The sequence below is a fragment of the Caretta caretta genome, chromosome 5 (assembly GCF_965140235.1).
Source record: "Caretta caretta isolate rCarCar2 chromosome 5, rCarCar1.hap1, whole genome shotgun sequence".
Classification (NCBI taxonomy): domain Eukaryota; kingdom Metazoa; phylum Chordata; order Testudines; family Cheloniidae; genus Caretta; species Caretta caretta.
In genome coordinates, this window is record NC_134210.1 from 50678398 (window position 1) to 50693701 (window position 15304).

A 15304-nucleotide genomic window follows, 5' to 3' on the forward strand; every position below is an offset into this window, starting at 1 on the left:
TGAAAGTTAAATTTGTTGAATTCTTTTTAACACACAAAGAGATTTTTTCATTCCTTTTTTTGCATGTGTATTTTGTTTTTATTGTGACGTGTAAGATTTCTCCTTGTTTGGAGGATTGTTATCTGTACTTTTTTGGCTACTGGAGTTCTCTACATGCCATTAAAATGGGCATTTTTAATCCTAGACACTACTTTTAGAACTTCATTTGTTTTGTTGTAGTTGCACAGAAAGAGAGCTATAAATTAGTCCTCATGAAGCCAATAATTCAGATATATACTTGAGGAATTCCTTTTGGTACAATTATATTTATTTTTCCAAACATTTTGTTTGAGCGAAAATGAGATGGCTATCTACTGTTTCCTTATTTTTTTGCAGGAAAGCAAAGGGTTGTTGACTTCCTCTCCCCTCCCTTCCTTCCTTCTTTCTGAAGGTACTGTACTCATCTGAAAAAAGAGAACGAAGTGATTGTTCCTGTTCTCTTTCTTAAGTCATTTGAAACATTGTCCTTGCTAGTTTTCTAAGTCTACTGCAATCTCTACACAGGGAGCAAGAGAGATTGCCAACAGGAAAGCAGGTAGACAGCTTAGCTCATTCCAACTTCAACAATTGGTAAGTTAACCAAGAAAGCATTTTTACTTAAATCTCTGTTAGTTTAATATATACACCTTTAAATACAGGAAAGACATTTATCAACTACCAGACAAAAGATAATGACTGTATGCATTGGCATGCAGTGTATATTTTCTTTTAAAATATCTATAGTCAGTTTTTTAGATACTGCCATTAGTAGTATGAGGTTTAACCAATATTGAGGAGCGGTTTCTCAGTAAGATTGAGAATGTCTGCAGTATTCAGTGTTGTGAATTCTTTCATATGAAGCTGAGTAGTTGACCTTACCTTTCCAGCAGCCCCTGTAGCTTGTTTTAGACGTCACTTACTTTATATTGAAAGTTTCAGCAAGGTTTACTGTGACCTCACAAAGGCAGAGATAGGATAAGTAGGTTCGTAATTGATAGGCTAGTACAGTTTGTTCATCTCTGACCATTACTTCAAACATATTCATTCAAGTGTTACACCGAGCAACTGAGCTGTCATCAAGCTGTGCCATAAAAGAGAGAGAATTACTCGGGTTTTTTAAAATGGAGCTGTGTAGTGTGTGAGAGAGAGTGCACATGTTTGTATCTTAGTGCCTGTGGTATATGCAGTCTGAAAGCAGTGACATTCCACCAGTTAAGTGAGATCCAGTTTCATTTAAAAAGACTAAGTTACAAGCTATGTCACAAATACTAAGATTAACCACCAATGTGAGTATGAGGATAAAATGCTGGCTAGTCATTTATATTCCTTATCAGCCAGTGGCTGGTCAGCTACAGTTTCCAAGTATCAGGTACAACATGTTAAGCTAGCAAAGTTTGACTGCACCGTCAGTAAAGAGTATGATCTAAGAATGCATTTTATTTTTCTAAGGCAACTCAACAGAAATAGCAACTTTTATATAGGAAGGTGCAGTTTGGATGAGGAGTAGAATAGGTCACATTTCTACAAAAGAGAAGCCTGATCATCTCTTGAGCCCACATTAACTTGCGAGTGAGACTTCAGAGCTTTAGAATGTTCTGTGGGACATTCAAGTCCCTGGCAGCACAGCTCCAAATGCAGGGCAGGGAACCCCAGAGCTGGTATATACAACTCTGGCTGTTGGTGGGTCCCCTGAAATCCATGGGTTCTGGGGGGTTGAGCCTCCTTCTCAGAAGTGGAGATATAATTTTCCCCAACGACTGAACAAACACATTATTCCTCCTTGTGGCTCCTTTCTATAGCTTTCCCCTCCCCCCTCCCTCCCCCCATGGTAGGGAGTGATCTACCCCACATTAGCAAGTTTTCTGATAAAATTATATGTCTCTCTACTCCTTCTATTTATTAGCAGTTATGAAGTGCTGATCAATTTATTGTTTAATGTGGTTTGAAGTGAAATGTATCAAGTTTGTCTAGTTTGGTGCTATTTATGAGCCTTGGATAAAAACATTTTGTAGGTGAAGTATTTAAGGTTACCGGTATAGAGACCAGTTCTCAAATGCACGCGTGAAAGTGAGATGTGTACTTTTTTTATTTGGATACCCAGTTTGGCACTTAGCTGGACAAAAGGCCATTTTATGTGACCAAGTACTGATTCAGACAACCAAATGTGGGCTTTGGACATCTATTTAGGTGACTACGTTTGAAACTGGGCCCCCATTCGTATGTCAAATAAGATAAACAGAGAAGTCATTTTGTTAATTTACCTTGTAAAGTATGTGATTTGCTCTGTCTACAGCTTCTGAGGCCACAGAATTTCTCTGTTTCTCTGCTGTTACCACACCAAAGATGAGCTCAAGCTGCAAAATTTTGATCTGGATTGCAAACACCCCAAAGTTCTGGGAAGGTTAGATCCAGGATTTAGGTTCAATCTACAATTAAGACAGGAGCCAATTGCAAAATTTAGATCCAGATTTCAGTTTTGACAATCTCTACAAATTCATGTATGCTTGCAGTCTCGGCCCATGTTTACTATATATCCTTTCTCTGAGAGCTCTGAAAAGAGGTCATTCTATGATCCTGAAGCAAAAAAGTGTGTATACTTGATGTTATAGTACCTGATCAAAAAATAAAGTGCTGGTTCTATATTCAGCTCTCTATTAATGTTTAAGTAAAATAGCACTGCAGAATGATAGTTTATAATTTAGTTGTAAATATAGACCCTGAGCTTTGTACTTCATTCATGGATTACACCTTTCAGTTACATTTCCCTTTGATACCATGCTTTTTTGTTGGTCATTTACAATGTCTTTTACATTGTGCATTTTTTGTTATAAAATCAATACAACATGATTTTATATAATATAGTTGTAACAAACTAACTTCTCTTTAAAAAGAAAAGGAGTACTAGTGGCACCTTAGAGACTAACCAATTTATTTGAGCATAAGCTTTCGTGAGCTACAGCTCACTTCATTGGATGCAATTCACTGAATGCATCAGCTGTAGCTCACGAAAGCTTATGCTCAAATAAATTGGTTAGTCTCTAAGGTGCCACTGGTACTCCTTTTCTTTTTGCGAATACAGACTAACACGGCTGCTACTCTGAAACCTAACTTCTCTTTGAGAGTTTAGGAAATGGAGTTTTGTCCTTGTCTCGCATCATTGTGAAAAAGTTATAGGCAGAGAATCATAGCTTATGAATGCCAGCCTCCTTAAATTTATGGTATTTGTTAGTTTATAGCATAAGCTTAATGTTTGTGAAATGTATTTTAGTGATTAATTCCTATATTATTTAAAACATTGTTTTCATGGAAGGCAATAAAACAGGTATTTACCAGAGACACACTTTTGTATCTTATTTAAAAGCTTATTGGTGCCTTTGTTAAAAACAAAAACATAGTTACGGTTACGGTGTAGTTTTGAATAGAGCTGTTTGGAACCCCAATTCCCATTCCACAGGATATTCTGAATATATTTTTTAAAATTGTTCCAAAATTAGAATGAAAGTTTGAAATTTCCCATGAAATGAAAATTCCAAAATTTCATTTAGAATAATTGAAATATTTCATTTCAACAAGGTCAAACCTTTTAAAAAAAAAATAAGGTCATAACCTTTCATTTCAAGTTTAACCGACTTGACTTTTATGTCAAAAGATTTCAACTTTTATATTATATTACATTGTTATCTTATAAGTTATAATAGTCCATAACAAAAGTTGACACAATGTTGAAATATTTCAACCTTATCTAAATGAATCATTTTGAGAAATTTTCAATTAAAATTTCAACAAAAAACGTTTAGCGGGAAAATTTTTGATCACAGTAGTTTTGAACTATTATGTACTAACTAGCTAATATATGTTAGTATAAGGGTAAGGGCCCAGTGCTGCAGCCTTACTTCTGTGACTAGCTCCATGGAAGTCACAGGAGAAAGGGCCTGATCCAAAGCCCATTGAAGTCAATGAGATTCTTTCGATAGAAACACTATCTTCTGCTGGTACAAATTTGTTCGAGTGGAGTCATGCTCATATGAATTTTTACCTTGAATTATCAGGTATTTTACACACAAACCTTGAAGAGTCTTGGCCTAATTGTTCTTAAGGCAACTTGGGCATAATGTGGATACAGATAAGTTATAAAGCTGTACCTACAATATTGCATATTTTTTTGGCACTGCAGAATGTATATCCAGAAGATAGATGTGTTGGCACACCTATTAATTGTCTAGAATTAGAATGGAAGAAAACTTCTTGGCATCCTCAAACCAAATGCAAGATAAATCCAAAATAGAGTGGAGACCACCACATTCCTAGAAGTAGTGCTGGACAGACCTTAAGTAGACTGGAAAACTGATTATCCCAGGCAGATTGTATTGAACTTATATCACTGGGGCTCCAATACAGCAAAGGAATCTGCATGAATAGACTATTTCACCCATGCAGATCCCTTTGCAGGGTTGGTTCCTTAGATACAATAGCAATAGTGCTATGTAAAAGAAGATAAATATAGACAGAGATAAATGTATTCATTATCTGACAGACTTTTACCAATTTTGTGTCCTGAACATCTACAGTAAGGACCTTTTTGAGAAGTGTTGTTAAACCAAATGAACCATGTATTTTTAAAACCTAGTTGCTTCTCCACTCCCACTTCCCATCCCAGGAGGACAAACTGAGCATGGAGAAGTGAGATCAGAGAAGAAAAATGTCTCAGAGAAAGGATTTTAGAAGGAAAAAATAAATGGAAGTCTTTAAAAAGAAGGCAAAAGGCAGAAAAATTAGCTTAAGAGGAATCAGACACTGGAGAAACCTGATGTTACCCTCATTTTCATGTTGAGAAGTTGACAGTTATGAAACTCAGCCTGCAGCTGTCTGCTGCTGGAAAAGTTACAATACCATTTTTTTTAAATGGATAACATTCAGCATGAGGATTAAGAATGTTCATCCAGTCAAAAGCTTCTGACTAGGTGAACACCTAATGGTTATGAAATATGTTTTATAAATTACATACCTATTGTAATACATATAGGATGTCTGACTTGCCTTCATATCCATTTGGCAGGGATCAGTCCTTCTTGCCTAGTGTATAAAATACTAATGATTCTAGGAAAGAATCCTATCTTTTTGAAAGAAGTACTTAATGCTTTCATTTGATGCCTAGGGAACTTATACCTATGCAGTAACACAAATGGAAGTACACAGGTGCTACCGTGGTCTTTGTACAGTCACAACAAAGCAATTTCTCCTCTCAGTTGACAACTGTAAGGTACTGCAAGCTGGTTTCCTTCTTTGACATCACAAACAATTACATTAAAAAAGTCTTATACTAAAAGAAATTGGGATACTTCTAAAGGTTTTTTAAACTGCAATGATATTCCCTATCTGGTGATTTAATTTCTCCATCTTGCATCATTTGCTCCTGGTTTCTTGCTGCATGGTTTAGAAGCTTATGTTATCAGTGACAGTCAGTAACTTGAATCAGGCAACTCTGTCCACATATTTATTCAAGTGACACCATCATAGGATCTAATCACATTAGCCACGCCATCAGGGGCTCATTCACCTGCACATCTAGAGACTAGGGACCGAATGGCTAGGCAGCAGTTCTGCGGAAAAGGACCTAGGGGTGACAATGGACGAGAAGCTCGATATGAGTCAGCAGTGTGCCCTTGTTGCCAAGAAGGCCAATGGCATTTTGGGATGTATAAGTAGGGGCATAGCGAGCAGATCAAGGGACGTGATCGTCCCCCTCTATTCGACATTGGTGAGACCTCACCTGGAGTACTGTGTCCAGTTTTGGGCCCCACACTACAAGAAGGATGTGGATAAATTGGAGAGAGTCCAGCAAAGGGCAACAAAAATGATTAGGGGTCTGGAACACATGACTTATGAGGAGAGGCTGAGGGAACTGGGATTGTTTAGTCTGCAGAAGAGAAGAATGAGGGGGGATTTGATAGCTGCTTTCAACTACCTGAGAGATGGTTCCAGAGAGGATGGTTCTAGACTATTCTCAGTGGTAGAAGAGGACAAGACAAGGAGTAATGGTCTCAAGTTGCAGTGGGGGAGGTTTAGGTTGGATATTAGGAAAAACTTTTTCACTAGGAGGGTGGTGAAACACTGGAATGCGTTACTTAGGGAGGTGGTAGAATCTCCTTCCTTAGAAGTTTTTAAGGTCAGGCTTGACAAAGCCCTGGCTGGGATGATTTAATTGGGGATTGGTCCTGCTTTGAGCAGGGGTTGGACTAGATGACCTCCTGAGGTCCCTTCCAACCCTGATATTCTATGATTCTATGATCTACCAATGTGATATATGCCATCATGTGCCAGCAATGCCCCTCTGTCATGTACATTGGCCAAACCGGACAGTCTCTATGCAAAAGAATAAATGGACACAAATCTGACATCAGAAATCATAACATTCAAAAACCGGTAGGAGAACACTTCAACCTCTCTGGCCACTCAGTAAAAGATTGAAGGGTGGCAATTTTGCAACAGAAAAGCTTCAAAAACAGACTCCAACGAGAAACTGCTGAGCTTGAATTAATATGCAAACTAGATACCATTAACTTGGGTTTGAATAGAGACTGGGAGTGGCTGGGTCATTACACATATTGAATCTATTTCCTTAAGTTCATAGAATCATAGAATATCAGGGTTGGAAGGGACCTCAGGAGATCATCTAGTCCAATCCCCTGCTCAAAGCAGGACCAATCCCCAATTAAATCATCCTAGCCAGTTAAGTATCCTCACACCTTCTTGTCAACTGTCTAAATGGGCCATCTTGATTATCACTACAAAAGGTTTTTTCTCCTGCTGATAATAGCTCATCTTAACTAATTAGCCTCTCACAGTTTGTATGGTAATTTCCAACTTATCTGTATGTATATATCTATCTATCTTACTATATGTTCCATTCTATGCATCCGATGAAGTGAGCTATAGCTCACGAAAGCTTAAGCTCTAATAAATTTGTTAGTCTCTAAGGTGCCACAAGTACTCCTGTCCTTTTAGCTATTATTCTGTTTCCCAACTACCCTGAAAAACAAAAGATGCAAATACCTTTCACTTTCAGCTTATAGAAAAAACACTAGATGAAAGCCAGCAATAGTTTGATACCAATTGTGAAAACTGCACTTTATAAAAGATTTAGGAAATCTGTGTTTTTCATTAATTGGATAGCAAATTTTTATTTTTTTCCAGCAATTTTTGTAAACAACTAAAATTAAAACTGCCCTAGTTTTCGATGGCCCATGCTGATTGGGAATGTAGGGCACCACTTCACATACGCAGGATTTTGGAAGCTGTAAAAGGAATGAAAAGTTTAAATGTTCATTGGGCCTGACGGTTCACAATGCTGAATTTACAAAAGCAGTCAGATGATTTTAGTTAGTATGTAGGTTGATATTTTTCAGTGACAAACACTCTCCCCTCCACTTTTCTCTATTGGATTAGAAAGAAGTGCCATTGATTTGAAACTGGAAGCAAAGCGGCAGTGAGATCATACCATGGGTTTTTATTATTATTTTGTGAGGCTGTATTAAAGAAGTATGCTAACATTAGCAATGAGGTATCCATTGTCTGATCTTTCGCTTTGGAGCAATAATTTCTCCTTATTCATTGATCAAGGATGGAAACTATATAATTTCTCTGGGTTAGATTGTAATTTTACAGTCTGTTCTGAGTAATGGGATAGCACATAGCTGCACTATGCCAGAAGCAGAAAAGAGTATGAATTATGAGCCAGCAAATGTCCCATTTTCTTTCCTGCTTTCTCCTTATTCTGTGAGGGGAGTAAATTACTTCACTCCTTTTCAGAGAGCAATTTACGCATCCCTACCCAGATACCTGAACAACTACTCCGGCTGGCAAGTAAAGGGGGTTGGGAGAAGCCATGACTACGCCTATGCCTTTTCTCACTACCCACTTGCTTGCAGGATGGGGGGAATATTGGCTAAGCAGTCTCTGCTTGTCCGCCCATGACCAGAGTTGTAATTTGATGGAGTTTGTGGGCCCTATTCTGTCATAAAATATGTTCTTACTATCTCACACTGGGCTTGCTCATGCTCCCATTGAAGTAAATGGTAAAAAACCCACTGACTTCCCTTCTGGCCTTAAAGTCTATGCGTCTGTGGGAGCAGGATTGGGCCCTTAGCTAAATCTGCAGTATTTATGTATTTCACAATATTTTCTCCACTATAAAATTGTAATAGGAACATTTCAGTAGTATAAATCTAGCACATATTTACTACAGCACCCATTCCTGTGGTATCTTGGCACCAGATAAAATCATTAGGATGCATAAAGTTTGAAAATGATGTCTTCCTCATGGCAGGTCTCCCAGAAGGTAGGCGTACCTCTTTCTACATGTGCACATATTTCATCAATGGATTTATTGATGCACTCTGTAGCTTTAATGAAAATAATATGCACTATTGAAAAATAATTTAGACATATTGATCTCTTTTTGGAGGGCAATATTTCCCCTCTCTTTCTAATGAAAGAAATAACTTGTTAGAAACCCACCCCATATTGCAATTCATTAATGCAGTTTTCTGCAACTGTGCAGTGTCTACTGAAGCCAACACAGGATTAGAGATCTCCTGTGGAAATTGAAGTAAACCACAGGGAAGTCACTAGTAGAGGATGAATTATCTAATTGTTCCCACGTTTAACAGGAATAAGAGGTGCTCATCTCACAGTAAGTATTTATGGAAATGAAGGAAAAAGAACTCTGGCCACACATGTTGTCCCTTCAAAAGACAGGGACTCAGAGTACCATGCAAATTATCACTGAGTATCTCTGATTAACACTGACCCCAAAACATTAAATTGTTCCAGTTACGAGAAGCAGTACAGATCTGAAGGCAGAATTTTTCCTGCAATCATACAGATACCAGCATCAACCACCTGTGTGTCACTGGGAACAGATCTCGAAACTTTTGACTCCCAATATACAGGATGCCATTCTCCTATCCTAGAAGATAAGAAACACCTCTCAACTTAAATATAAGTCACAAATCAAGAAATTTAATTCAATGGGAGTTCCTTGTATCCTGTGGGTAGAGAATCAGGATCCAGGATTCTATCTGATGACCTTAATGAACAAGTCCACTAGTCATCCACTACTGGCAACAACGAAACACATGAGCAAGTGTAAAGTATTTTGTGCAGTGGTGCAACATGTCCAAACCAGTAAGTCAAAATAATGTATGAGAATTCTATCTATCCTGAAGTTTATACAGATGTCCATCACTGTAGCAGATGTGCACCTTCCACGTAAAGTCAATAGCAACAGTGAAGTCCCCAGTGGACTTCATGGAATCTCTGGCACTTTTCCATTCTCAGGAAAAAACAAACAAAAACTCTGCATGGGGAAAGGTTTTTGTTTTTTAACTTTAAGAAGTTACTGTTTTTGTTCTTTGCTTTGTCTTTTTTCAAGGTTTATTTGTTTTAACAGTCGGTTGTCTGGTTTTTTTGGTTGGATGGAGGTTTTTGAGTATAAGGGTGTGTCAGTATTCTGAGCATTGTTCTTGTGATGGAAAGCACTTTTTAAATGGGGCCTTTGGGATGACTGATGATTAAAAGTGATTTATAGAAAGTCTAAGTAATTATTGGAGCTGCTTGAAAATTTTGATGAAATTTCAAACTTTTGATTAAAAACTGGATGCAATTTTTGTCAATATTTTTTCAAAAACCACATCCTCTTTTTTTTTTTTTGACAACTTCTAATCATTATTATAGTATAACGTTCGTGATGTTAAGCTAAGAGTCGCCATTACCATCCTGGGCTTCATTTTTTCAGAATTTTGTAACAATGCCATTAAAATTGTATTTGATTGAAACTTGTCAGCCATAATACATTTCTGCCATGACTGGATTAAAATGATGAAGCTGAATTTTAGTTCTGAAATGATAATAAAATAAAATAATAAATAATAAAAAACCCCAAACCAACCAGACAACTGTGGTGCCAATTTCAGGTCCTTTTTGACCTGTTGCAACTAACTGTTGCTTATTTTTAAAACCTTAATTTTTGCAATCACTAAATTTAGTAAAATAATAATTAAACACTCTATATGGGATGTACGTTGGTGGATCAGAGAGAAGAAATAGCCTGTTACTCAACTAATTACAGGATTCAACTTTGGGATCACAGGGGAAGGGGAGAAAGCCAGAGAGGAAGTTGTCAAATTACTTTCTTGTGAGCTCTTGACCTGGTCAGTCAGAAACATTGTTCTGAGCTGGAGCTAAAGCACCAAGGATGTTGCCCTTCGCCTGCACATAGATGAGGCAGGAATCTGGTAGTGTAAGTACTTTTTCTGATAGAACTGCTTCAAATCAGAATTGTTTCGGTACACTTGTAGCCCGCATTTCTTACACCCCTTAAAGAAGAAATACAAACAATAGAATGGGAGCAAGGCCACTTTGGGATGAATGCAATATGGTTACATACACATCACATCTCTTGCAGCCAAATTTTTGTTTACTTGCATTGTGTTATCTGATGAGAATTAGGCAGCACACTTTGCTGATGAAGAGAAAACTCCAAGTTCAAAATCTCAGGGCCAGAGTCTGCCCTCAGATATGCACGTGTCTGGAAGCACATGGACTAGAAATTAGCAGAATACAGCCCTTAACTTTCTATTTTAGTTTCCTTATATTCTATGAAGATTTTACAATTTTTAACATGGTTTCAGTGTGGTCTTACCATGATACATGCTTGGCTTAGGGAAGTATTTTCCCTTAAAAACAGGAGAAAAGATGTTTAGTTAAGTTCTGGAGTAAGGCTTGCATACAATGCACCCAATTCTGGAGGGCTTTCCTCTGGACTGAGGAACAGCTAAACTACTGTACTATTGTCAGTGTCACCAGTGTGGTCTGGGAAAACTAGCTAACACAAACGCCTATGTTAACTTTTTATTTAACCTCCTCAGCTCTACCCTGAACTTTAAATAGGAACATAGAAATTGCCATATTGGATTAGACTGAGGGTCCAGCTAGTCCACTATCCATTTCTGGCTGTGGCCAGTACCAGATGATACTTTGCAAGCACAGACTATCTTCCATACCACATCCCTTCAATAGTGTAGAGATGAATTCTCTTGTATACCTTCCAGTAGATAATACGGGAATTTATAATTAACCATTCAAGATATATACTTTTTGGTTGCTTTGGCTCAATTCCCTTCTACTCATCTTCAGATAAGTACTCTAAAATTATATTGATTGGGAACATTTTGCATTTGTTTAGTGCTTGTGAAAGATAGTAGATGAATGGCCCTAGAAACAAGAGTTCTCCGTTGCAGACAGGTATAGCACATAACATTTCCTCACGTTGGAGTACTGTAGCTCTCACCAAAATGTAGGCAACTAACAAGTGCTCACCTGTCTATGATACTATTAGCTCTCAGAATAATAGTTCGTACAGAACGAGAGGAATCTACAAAATACTGACAGCCTCTCCCCGTATCGTTTTCATTTTATATGAAAGTGACATTTTAAAAATCATGCTCTTCAAATTGGTTATTTTCAATAAATAATTTTAAGGACCAACTTAAAGGCAGCCTTTAGTGCACCTGTTCAAGTATATTTTTCAAAATAGTTGACTACAATTGTTTTAGGGAGTTTTAATTGTTGGGAGGCAGTATGGTCTTACAGTTAAAGTGCCAGACCGGGTCTCAGGATATCTGGGTTCTGTCCTTGTTCTGCCACTGTGCAAAGTGTTGTTTTTAAAGGTAAAGGGCCTGATTTCCTTTACACTAAATGTAAGACAAGAGTAACTCCACTGAAGTCAGTGGGAATTGAAGGCAGTTAACCGCTCACAATCAGATCTAAAGTGAGTAATAATGTATCCAATTGAAATAGCCAGGGAAATGTAGGCAACAATCTAGATAAGAATTTGGCCAGCACAATGTATTTAAGAACCTCTCTCTTATAAAAAGGTCAGTCAATGGGCTATTTAGGAATTGCAATATATATTAAAAATAGGTGTCCAGACCTTCCAGAAGAGATTGAATCAAACTTCAGCTACGTGTTCATAACTGACAGGCTTCTGATGAAGTGAGCTGTAGCTCACGAAAGCTCATGCTCAAATAAATTGGTTAGTCTCTAAGGTGCCACAAGTACTCCTTTTCTTTTTGTGTTCATAACTGAAAGTGTACACAACTAAATCCACTTAAGCTTCATAATGATGAGGGATGCATAATTTGTAAACTATTTTTAAGGAACTGGAAACTGAGACAGATGTGAGCAGTGGATAGGTTATATCTCCTGCTGTCAGTATCTGGAGTTGAGTCCTCCTGTTTCAGTTCACACAAGTTCCACAGACTCTTAGTGGTAGGTTGGTTCCCATCGTTTCAACACCTCTGAATTTCACTTTGAGTTGTGTGAACCCAAAAATTCAAAGCAAAACTTTAAAAAAGGGTGAAATCCTGACCGTGTTGAAGTAAATGGCAAAGAACTCCCACTGACTTCAATAGGTCCAGGTTTTCATCTAAAATCTTGTTTTGGAGATGACATATGGAAACTGATGAAAGTCAGCTGAGTATCCCCACAGTAGCACCCCTTCTCTTCACATGACTTCCCTCCATGTGCACACACATTTTACCTGAAGATCTCTTCTTTTAGGCACCTGTTTATATGCAAATGAAGCATTCAGGAGATGGACTGTCTGGGCCCAAAGACTCATGATGTGGGAGCAAGCCAACTGGCTGGCTAGCTTGCAGATCAAGGACAGGCGTCCCCATCTACTTGCTCCTAAAACCTGTGGAGATGGGAGGCTACCAGGCCACTCCCTGGCCCTCTATGAGATAGTAGCAGGAGTGAAATACTATGGTGGGAAGAAAGGATCTTAAGCCAACCTAAGTCCCTTTGAAAGGTCCATAAATAGCACTGAAAGGTTCACTTTTGCAACAAAGCCCTAAAGCAGAAGTGTTTAGCCAAGGTTAGTTTTTCATTCTGGACAATCTGCAGGGCTCCATTATTTATCGAAAATTCAAAATGCTAAACAGTCCAAGAAGATTTTGTAAATGGAATTTCATATATAGTACATAATTGTTATGTTTGGTAAATGACACTAGTCTGTCTGTTCGAGGAAACCACAGAGACTGCACTCAACTGATGCAATTTTATCACTGAAGTCCTCTTCCTCCAAAAGTTTAAGTCATTTATTTGCCCTCAATTTATCTTCACTAACTTTAGTTCCTGGAGAAAAGTTTCCTAAAAAGTTGTTAACCTAATCTGGTAATATTCCAAAGGAAAACTGTTTGGTATGTACAATGGCTCTGGTGCCAAAAGTGTGATGTTTTCAATTGCCAATGATAGATATGGAAGTAAGCAGGAAATAAGGATGGAATGAGATGAGCAGTGATTTAAAATCATAAGCAGTGATTTAAAAAACTATTTTGTACATTTTATAAAGGTGGTGACAAACTCCTTGTTCCAGATTTTGATAAGAGTACTGTTAGGTTTATCTATATAAGAGTCTGAAGGAATGTATCCTTTTGACATCAGATCATAACTTGATCTCAAAGCGCAGATAATGCCCTCAGTTACAGCTATACTAGTCCACTAATTCTAATGGGGAAACATGGATGTAACTGAGGGCAAAATTTGGTCCATTACACATCAGAGATTGTACAGGCTTTTCTCACACACACTCAAAGTTGTTCGACACATTTTCATAGGGGAAAATACTGCAATGTAGCCAAGCAAATTTTAACAATAAGTTAATGAAAGATGGACAGATCCCACACAGCAGAAAGGCTGCAGTATTGGTACATAAGGGAAAGCATAGTAAATAATATACATTAGGCCAAATTTTCCCTGGAGTATTTCCATTTATTTCAAATGAACTATATATAGGATGATGCATTTGTGTAACTGTTTAATAAAGTACTTCATCCTCATACCTGGTTCCATATTTATACTAATAATTTTGATTAATAGGTATAAATCTGGATTAAGCTATTAGGAATAAGTATTATAGTACTAGATCAGAGGTGTTCTCTCTCTCTCTCTCTCTCTCTCACACACACACACACGCACGCGCCTATGGACTACTAGCTTGTAGCCTAGTCCTCCTCTCCTGACAACCATCTCCAAAGACATCCCTCTCCCCACAGGAGCTTTCTCAAAAATGTAAATAAATATCCAGAAAATGTAGAATTGCCAAACACTGTATTCAGCCTACTTGAGGTACAACTATGGCCTGCATGACACATTCAGATGGTGCATAATTTAAGCTTTTATTTAATAAAACAAAGTGTCTAGCCCTCGTATTTGTGAAGAAAACCTACCAAATGTGACGTAGGTGTAACCAATGCAGAACGATCATCCTGAGTCTGCAGACAGCCTGAAACAATAGTTCTGAGATTGAACTGCCTGATCCCCATTAATATCATTGGAGTGTCCACTCTAAAGCCCAATGATGACACTTCACTATCAACACTAACTATTTAATTGCTGATCATTTTAACACATAAAAGGGGAAGGGGTTAGGAGTGAACCTCTTGGGGAAGGATATGCAGAGGGAAGAACAGAGGAAACAAACAAAGAGGAAGAAAAAGCAGAGAAAGAAGGATGGGGAAAAGGAGAGAAACAAAGGGCAAAACCAGCAGTGGGCATAAACTGAATGCAAAGGCCACTTTGCATCACTGACACATTAAAGTGGCTGGAGATGGTCAATTAAGGATCTCCCAATAAGGGGTAGAGGCATGTTAAGAGCGGCACTGGGGATAAGATTACAAAACTCAAGTTTAAGCTTTACATAGGAGTCCACAGCACCGTGTTCAATGAACCAAACTACACAGCTCAGTGTCCTATACCCAGTTGCCTTGGGAAACAAAGTAAAAGTATAATAGGAATGATAATGAATCAGTCTGCCAAATTAAGGGCAAGCTACTCATCTCTGGAGGAAAGGAACTGCAGCAGGAGAAAAACAGCAGGGGAATAAAAGAGCAGAAAACAGTGATAACACATAAGGACCTGCACACCTACCCATCCATCTAAACACTTTTCTTTTAACATACTTGCTAGCACCACCCAAGACCAAATTATGCCATAACCATGTTTTCTGGCAAGGTCAAGACATCAGATTCAGCCCATAGACTACCTGAATTCTGACAGTGAAGACAACAGAGTTATTCCAGATATGCACCTCTGGGAATGATCTCAGAATCTGGCTCTACATCTTTAATAATTATTTTAAAATATATGAATACAATGGGATATTGATTTATTTCAGAGAAGATGTTTTTAAATTCCCTGCTATAGAAAATGACAAAAATAAATG

General features: G+C 37.9%; 1 protein-coding gene across 2 annotated transcripts in view; it reads left to right on the plus strand.

Annotated features, from left to right (window-relative positions):
• The first annotated feature begins 458 nt into the window (after window positions 1-458).
• Window positions 459-15304, plus strand: part of ZNF366 (zinc finger protein 366) — a 40801-nt gene continuing 25955 nt past the window's right edge. For both annotated transcript variants that reach the window (XM_048851295.2, XM_048851296.2), the window contains exon 1: window positions 459-609. The gene's annotated coding sequence lies outside the window, so the exon portion shown is untranslated. The remainder of the gene's footprint in view (window positions 610-15304) is intronic.